We start from the raw sequence: 8,631 nt of genomic DNA, 5'->3' as shown, positions 1-8,631 counted from the left end.
GGCTTTAAGCGGCCAACCAGATATTAACTGCATTGGCTGGTTGGAAGCGCTGGCCCAGTGGGGCTCGGAAGGGTAAACGCGTGTACTGGACGCGCTGTTAGCTTGTATGACCGCTATTCCACCGAAGGCTGAACCCCTTAGGAATAAAAAGGTTATCGAAATAATTTTTGATGTCCTACAATAACCATAATATATCTTATCGTAACATCGCATAAAATGCAATGATTATGAGAGTATTCTGTTGTGAAAGCCATGATCTATAACCGTAGGTAGACATATAGATAATATTGCTTTAAATACCTAACTCTGTAGCTTTCTATTTCCTTTCTACGTTTTGGTGTTAATAACGGCAATTTTAGTCTCCATTACTTTGTCAGTTATTAGAGCTTAATTGAACGAATTCATAAAAAAGTTTAGTGATTCTCGTGTGACCGAAAACGTTGGGTTACTTTAACTGATAATTATGATGGTACTGTAAATGGGATTTTTATTGAGATCGGTACAAATAGTCAATAATTATTTGAGTGGCAATTCATGAAAAAATTTTGTTAATTGAAAGTTCAAAGTCATCATGAGAAACTTGACTATATAACTTCAAGACTATTAAAGCAAACCTACATAAATAGGTATTATTGTACTAAATAACTTTTATTTGAACCTTATACTTCATCAATTGCATCATCATTATTATTATTATGCTTCTCATGTTATTTCTGCATAACATACAATGTATATTGTTGTTTTACAAAATTATGAAACAAAACATACTTCTGAAAATTTCATTCTGAATTGTAATTTGCGCCAAAACAAGGAAAGAGCGGAAATAACCTGTAGCTAAAATTTCAAACAGAAGAATCTATTTATAACTGCCATCAAAATTATAATTTAGGATAATGAGCGAAAATGAGACCAGACAAGTGGTATCTGCTTCTAAAATATAATATTACTGCGGCACCGAAAGAAGGAGGGAAAAGGCTAAGTTTTAAAACAATTCATAGTTAGCGTGGCGATTAAAATGGACCTTATTAAAATGGTGAAATTTAGAAAATAAGATATTGTTAAGCGGTAATTAGCTATACTTATGAAACTACTGACTCGAAAAAGTTATGTTGTGCCATTAAAGTTAACTAAACGTACATAGGCTGAGAAATGAGCAAGCGGATCATCTGATGGCAAGTGACCCCTAACCACTAGAGGATAGCAGATGCGTAGATGGAATACCTCTTGTGCCTTTAATTCCACCGACTGTCTTAATATGTCATATCATCATCATGTCATCTAATATCTGTCTTTATATTGCAGCATAACTAGTAGTCCAAGAACACTTAAGGTGCCCGTAGACCCTAGGTAAGCCGACATAAATTAAATAAATTAAATTAATAGTAATTATTATTTATTGAATTTTAAAAGTTCCGCATAAAAAAATCGCAAGCCCATGAGTTATACAAAAAAAAAACGAAAAACACAGATTCACACGCTGCGAGGAAATACACAGAGATTTTTACAACAGAGCAAATAAAACATTAGAAATTTTGAAGGTTGAAAATAATTAGTTATTCGGGCTGAAATTGGAATCGAAAAGGTTCTAGCGCTTATGGTAAGCCTCTTTTGGAATTTTGAAACATATATAAACACACATGTATCAATACAAAAGGAACTCAAACAGTTCTGCAAAAAAACAAGATAATCCTAACAAGTCATTTTGAGATGTTAGAACTAGTACCTACCTAAATTTTAATGATCATGAGAAGTTTTAGTAGGTGGGTCAAAATTCTTTTCATTGTCTTGCTTTTGTCCCCGAAAAAATGGCACGGAGTTTTTTTTATATGGAACCTAGTGGAATTTTTAATTTTTCTCTAGTTAAATATTAGTTAACCCGAAAAAACAAACATTGTCTCCACATTTTTTATTATTTCTTAATTAGAAGACATAAATAACATCGTGACAGAGTGGTCAGAACCAATGCAACGAAAAGAATTTTGACCCAGCTAGCCTACAATTGGGGGAAAATTATGGTAAACTATGGGAAATACTAAGCACCTTAAGTATTAATTTCGAGTATTAGAACGGTAAAATCAGGATTAAACGATTAAAAACAACATTTCATTAAGTAAATCGAACCACATCGATATCCTATGTTTTCCTCTTCATCTGCCTGGAACCTGGATACCGCGAACCGCGTCCTCCGTGGTTAAACGGAAGGAAAAAGCACCGCATTGTCGATGCTTACAACTGGTGCGACATAATCCGGAGTAAAAGTTGGGGTAAAATTCGGACTGAAAAGAAATTTCCAATTAGCCCACAACAAAGAAAAACAAAACCTAACTTACTCGGCCCTATAGGCAACAACGGAATAAAAAAACTTACCCGATGAAAAGTCGGCAATGTTGGAGATGCGCATTTAGCACGGGCGTGCAGGAAAAACAACACAAAAAAATAGCGTTATTAGCTTGCAGCGCAAGTCAGCTCCACTTCCAAATGATGAAGCCAAAATAAAGTGGTGTTACAGCACAGAAGAAACTGGGCACTGGTAACTTTTCATAGTAAAAAAATGCAGCAACAAGTCATAAGTTCCACGCTCAACAACGTGTGATGAAAGAATGGGCCCCAAAACAAAAACGCCAACCAAACTATCGAATCACAGAATTAAAATTTAAAATTTCAAACCAAAAACCAAATACGTAACATAAAAGAGTCAACAGCCAGCACAAAACTGGCCAGTAAAAATGCCTGGAAAACGACCGAAAAGTTTGTAACACGAAACACTCATGCAGCGTTGTAATGCTGCAATATGTAGGTACTCCACAACGCAGGCACTGCTGCTTGATGGCAGAATTACAGAGTAAGATGGTGTTAGCGATCCGGATGGATCTACAGCAGAACTTTTAAAAAAATACTACAGACTAACAATCTCTTAACTTTTAGAACTCCAGCTACCTAGCTATCTAGTAGTTATTTATTTAGTGTGATTTACCGCTGTTGTAACGCCAGAATTGTCTGCCTGGCTTCAACAAACAATCTCAAATCCCTACATTTACGTATGAGTTAAGTACGGCACGAGTTGCCGTTCTCAAGTGATTTGTAAGTACACTGCTTCCTATTTATTCATGCGGACGATTACGGACTCCCACAGCTCATGAATAAATTTAAATAATTCCCCGCTGAGGTGTAAATGATGCAAGTTTTTGCATTTAAAACCGTTATTAATCACTTAACTTTTCTGTTGACAAATTACGCTTTTTGTGTTATTGCTGGCATTTTTAATGCTAACATGTGCAGTCTGTATTTAATGGGTGGAGAAAGTCTCTAAAACTTATCCAGTTATTGTCAAGGCATGAGAAGTTCACTGGTTTTATTTTTGCTCCCTAAGTGTTAGTTTAAGTTTGTTTTTGGTCGCAACAAAATTATCGAACGCGACAAAATAAAACACTATGAGAACAGTTTGTTGCTAATACGCGGTTGTACATAGAGGCGCTGCGAAATTCCTAGTATAAGTAATCGAGACGTTAACGTGAACTCTATTTAGGTACAATTAGCCCTTTTTTCACCATCCATTGATTAAATTTATCTGACAGATAAATGTGATGCCGTCTCTGTTGGTTTCCTTCGAATAGACGCAGACGGCATCACATTTATCCGTCAAATAAAATTGATCAATGGATGGTGAAACAGCACCTTAGTGTCCTAATATTAACTTAACTCCTTACTAATATTTATAATTAATGCAAAAGCAATTTTACTAAATTTGGCTGTCTATCTGTCTGTTTGTTTTTTCATATTTTAAACCACTGAAATTTGGTCTGGTCTTAGTACAAAACCCTGGGAAGGACATTAAGATAGTTTTTATCCCAATGGCTTAGTTTCCATGAGATAGAGATACAAAATTCTTCGCTGAGTCGCGGACAGCATCTCATTCAGCATATAATTACTTATATGACATTTGGTCCATTGCCTTGAGCACAAAGTTTCAGTGACAATACGATAAACAGTTAGGTACTGTTAGCAAAAACGTACGGTGTACGAGTACGACTGTTAGAACTGAAGCATTTTGCAAGATCCTTTCGATTTAAGTACCTCCTACTACTAGTTCTATTTTACATGTTAATGTTGGCGCTAAAAGGCAGTATCATGTTGTAGTTTACTTTAAACTGTACGAGTATTTAATGAACTCGAAAATAGCATTCTGACCTGAACCAATAACTGGGTTACAATTGATGTTCTATAAAAAAACTTTACTGTATCGAATAACACAAAAACATTTCTTGGTAAGGGTACGAGTGACAAATTGACTTCCACCTTTCTACGCGGGCGGATGTCAGTCATGTTCAATTTACTTTCTTCACTCTTCCCGTGCTTATATTTAAGCTGTAAAAAGGCTGTAAGTTACTCCCAAGTTCACTTTCTTCTCGACATAAGCAGGGCTGCGAAATTTTTTCCTTTTTTTTCTCCTTTTTATCCCGTAATTGTTTTGAGACTTTGTTTTTGTTGCGCTAATCCTGTGAACAAATTACTTTTAAAAATTATGAAAGAGACCAAATTCAGAAGTGGTACGTGGTTCCATAATGGCCATTAGCGTTTTAATGATCACTGTTAAATGATATGGACCTCATAATAATGCCGTAATTTGTAACGGAATTCGAGAACGCTAACATTATAGCTACCATTTACATCTAGGTACGTACGTACCATAACAATAAAATTGTCTAACGCTTTTAAACCTTATAAGGTTTAATGATTTTTCATACATTTTCATAACAAAAAAAAAACTTTTTTTTTATTGTATTTTTTGTTGGTACCGCAGGAACATTGGCATCAAAACTACGTATTGGTACCAAGTTTCAAGTTGATTTCATTAACTCTTGAAGAGTTCAATCATGTAGAGTTCCTGGCCGGAATTTCTTAACTACCAGTTTTTTTTTTACATATAACTGACTGTGATTGACCCCTATCTCACCATTCTCACCTGATGTTAAGTGCTGATGAGGCCACATGTGTATCTCACCGGTCCAGTAACACCCTATTCACTCTATAGCCTTGAAGAGCCCTAGATTGTATTTATCCGGAAACACAAACGACGGGAGCGAATTCCATTCCTTAGCAGTTCGCATTATGAAAGATGAAGCAAACCGCTTCGTGCGGGCTATCGGAACACAAACTACATAAGGGTGAAGACGCTCCCCCCGCTGGAAGTCCGTTGGCAAAATGGAGATGGAGGCATAAAATCATGTAATACGGTATTTGACTATTTGTATATGTTTTATAAATTAAAGGTACACAATGCCTGTTATCGAATAGAGAAACAATTTTAAGCTACCTTTACAAATAACAAAGTTATAAAGGTTTTAAATTCAAGATTAGGCAGAGAAAGACATACTGGCATGTGACGTCACACGCCATTACCGCCATACTTGGTGCATAGAGAAAAGCGTTTGAGAAAGAGACAGGTATATAGATTTTTCAAAAAATCACTATAAATTCAATTTTCAACCGATTTCAGTTTTCTCTTCGCTAAACACTGTCTGTACATCTATATTTTCATAATAATATTAAGCTATGGCAAATTCAGGAGTTGTCAAATACCGTATTCCTGCGCACACTCACCAAAATGTATGTAGATTATTGTATTGTCACCAAATCTTAAAACACACCTAGATAAAAATACACATAAAGTTTCGGTAAAAATCTCACCAAAGATGGCCGAATCACCGACAAAAGAAACACGATACGTAACTAGAAGAAAATGCCTGCGGTTGTAAAAAATAGTGCCAACATAGTGCTTGAGCTGACACCTTCCCTTTTATCTGTCTTTAGTGAGAAGTTGGATGCACCTTCCTTTGGATATAACAGCCAGTAATTTTTAGCAGAAATGATTCGTTTGTCCGTGCGTCGACCTACTGCAAGATCGATTGCATACCGCAGCTCAACCGTCGCACGCCACGATGTCACGAACGAAAGGGCTTTGTACAGCTACTTAAACAAAAAACCTAGTCATGTATATCTATCTATAGGTATCCAATCAAAACCATAAATGGGAAGAAATGCTAAATTCGTAAACGATTTAGCTATGAAAGGACCCTCGCACACTGCATTAAATAGCTTCACAGGTGTGAGCAGAATGGGTCATCATGTTTTCCTTTACTCCAAACTCCTTTACTCATGCTTCTTAAATGAATGCTAATATGACAAACCACTGAATTTTAACAGTAAGTCTTCAACCCAAACCCTTCATAGCTATATTAACGTTCAAAAGTTATAATCGAATAGATATTGAGGTGACCGTACCTCGCTTCAATAGCTCAGCTCAAATCTCCATTAAGTATTCGAGTAAGGACACACTGCGTTTCCTGACAAGGCTCCTATTTCATGAACGTGACAGGCAACAAGTGAGTCTGATGATTCGGTATAAATTTAGCAGGAAATATGAAGCTCTTGCTTACGAGCACAGAACTCCTGAAGTCGGCTACGAATTTCGAACTTTCAGTGTCTAGTATATTCTTTATTGCACTAAACAATCTTGGTTTGTTACTTTTGAAAGTAAAAGAGGATTGAGGCTTATCGCAACTTCCAAATTATCGATTTATATTTGTTATGTATGTGGGAATGAGGGTGGATTAATGTTAGAATGATTTGATGTAAACATGTATAAAGTACTCTGTGATGTAAACGAGCGACCGAATGACTGAAGACTAATGTGGAGTGAATGAGACGAGCGAATGAGTAAAAAAGATTGGAGTTACGATCGGGTGAGCCTATGCGCAAGTTGTCTTTCCTGTTTTTTTTTTTTTTTCATATTCACTACTTTCAATTTTTAATAAACTTTTTCTTACTTCATTTCGAAAACTTTGTTTCCTTCAAACGATCCCACATGTATGTGCATAAACATATATTATGGTTAGTTTTATGTATTCTTGATATTGCTCTAACTAATCTATGCTAAATTGCATCACCTGCTAAAAATCGATTCCTTACTTCTGTTTTTTGTGAGGAAAAGATCACTCTGAAGCGATAAGGCCGCCTATTGCTTACCTTAAAAATCTTTATATGTATGTACAGGTACATGTATTTTCTGTACTGCTTACAATGTGTTGGTGTTCAATACGGAGTTATTGTATTGTTTCCTTCAAATTGCAATTCTAGTAATGAAAGTGGGTTTAAGAGTTAAGAATTAATTATATATAAAGTAACGGCCCCAGGACTCTCTATCTTGCAGTAGTTGCAGTGAATCTGTAGAGTAAGAAAGTCGTTAAACTAAACTGCGCTAGCGACAGTGTGTTAATCAAACAAATGCCTTACTTATCATCATTCACATTTTTTAGGATTTAAAGCAGCACTTAAGCTAGAAAGAGCACCCATGTAATTTATATCGATGAGTTCGATATATATATTTTATAATTGCAAAAAAGTAATTTATTAGAACAAAATCCGCAGACATAAGTAGGCCTCTAGTTAGGAGATTAAAGCTTAAAAACATGCACAACGTAAATTCAATATCAAATTTATTGCAGTTATTCGGAAATGGTGGCCAGTTCCAAAGTCATTCATCATTTTGATGATATTGCTCGTGTATGGGTCAATGAGCGGATTTGTGGCCATTCGATAGACATGTCGTGACGTGTCGACTGCACGCCCTTGCTAAAAGGAATGAAATTTCCCTCAAAACAGGAATACAAAATCAAAATTAAAAAAACCGGCCAAGAGCGTGTCGAACACGCCCAAAATAGGGTTCCGTAGCCATTACGAAAAAATTAAGTAATATTTTTCTAAGGATTTCGTATTTAGTACGGAATATTCCAAGTTTAGGTATATATTATTATACCTTAGGCTACTATTTACTCTTAAACTACTAATAATTCTAAAGAAAACTTAATCATTATAGTGAGCAAAGCCGCGGACGGACAGTCAGACAGACAGACATGGCGAAACTATAAGGGCTCCGTTTTTGCCAGTTTGGCTACGGAACCCTAAAAAGAGTTTATTTTGCACGTAAGAATTAGGCCGCAGTGCCCAATCCACACTGGGCCTGCATGAGAACTACGGCCAAAGTCCTTTCATACTGAGAGGGCCTGTGCCCAGCTGTAGGACGTAATTATACAGGCTGAGATAATGATGATGATGACCAACTGAGGACTTATAAAATTCTGACGTTTTGTAACTATAGATTTGCCAGTCGCTGCTTTCGCAGTAGCCTCACTCAATCCTTCGACCACAAATATTATTTCTAATGTACTCGTGCAACTTGTACCTAGTCCGCAAGATTACTCAATCTTCTTCGACCTTGTGTAACTGACGTATTACGAACATAAAATACATTTCTTCCGGATTTTCGAAGGGCCAACGACAGGAATTCTACACGTGACTCCTTGCATTATATGAAATGGCTTCATTATCCTGTTCATCACATTTTGCTAGAACAAATTTTAATAATCCACCCGCCTACACAAGCTTAATTAACAACTTAAAAATAAACTTCAATAATTCCCACGTGTTTTCCCACTGTTTAATTATCCTTCAAAGTTAGTACAATGCTTTTCACTTGTTTCCAACCAGCTTTGTGATCCAAAAGGTCAATATAAAGTTACATCGCGTTCATGTTAATAAAGCTGGCCCATTTCGTGCAGCTTCGCTACTAGG

The sequence above is a fragment of the Choristoneura fumiferana genome, chromosome 13 (genome assembly GCF_025370935.1).
Source record: "Choristoneura fumiferana chromosome 13, NRCan_CFum_1, whole genome shotgun sequence".
Taxonomy (NCBI): Eukaryota; Metazoa; Arthropoda; class Insecta; order Lepidoptera; family Tortricidae; genus Choristoneura; species Choristoneura fumiferana.
Note: the sequence above shows the minus strand (reverse complement) of the source record.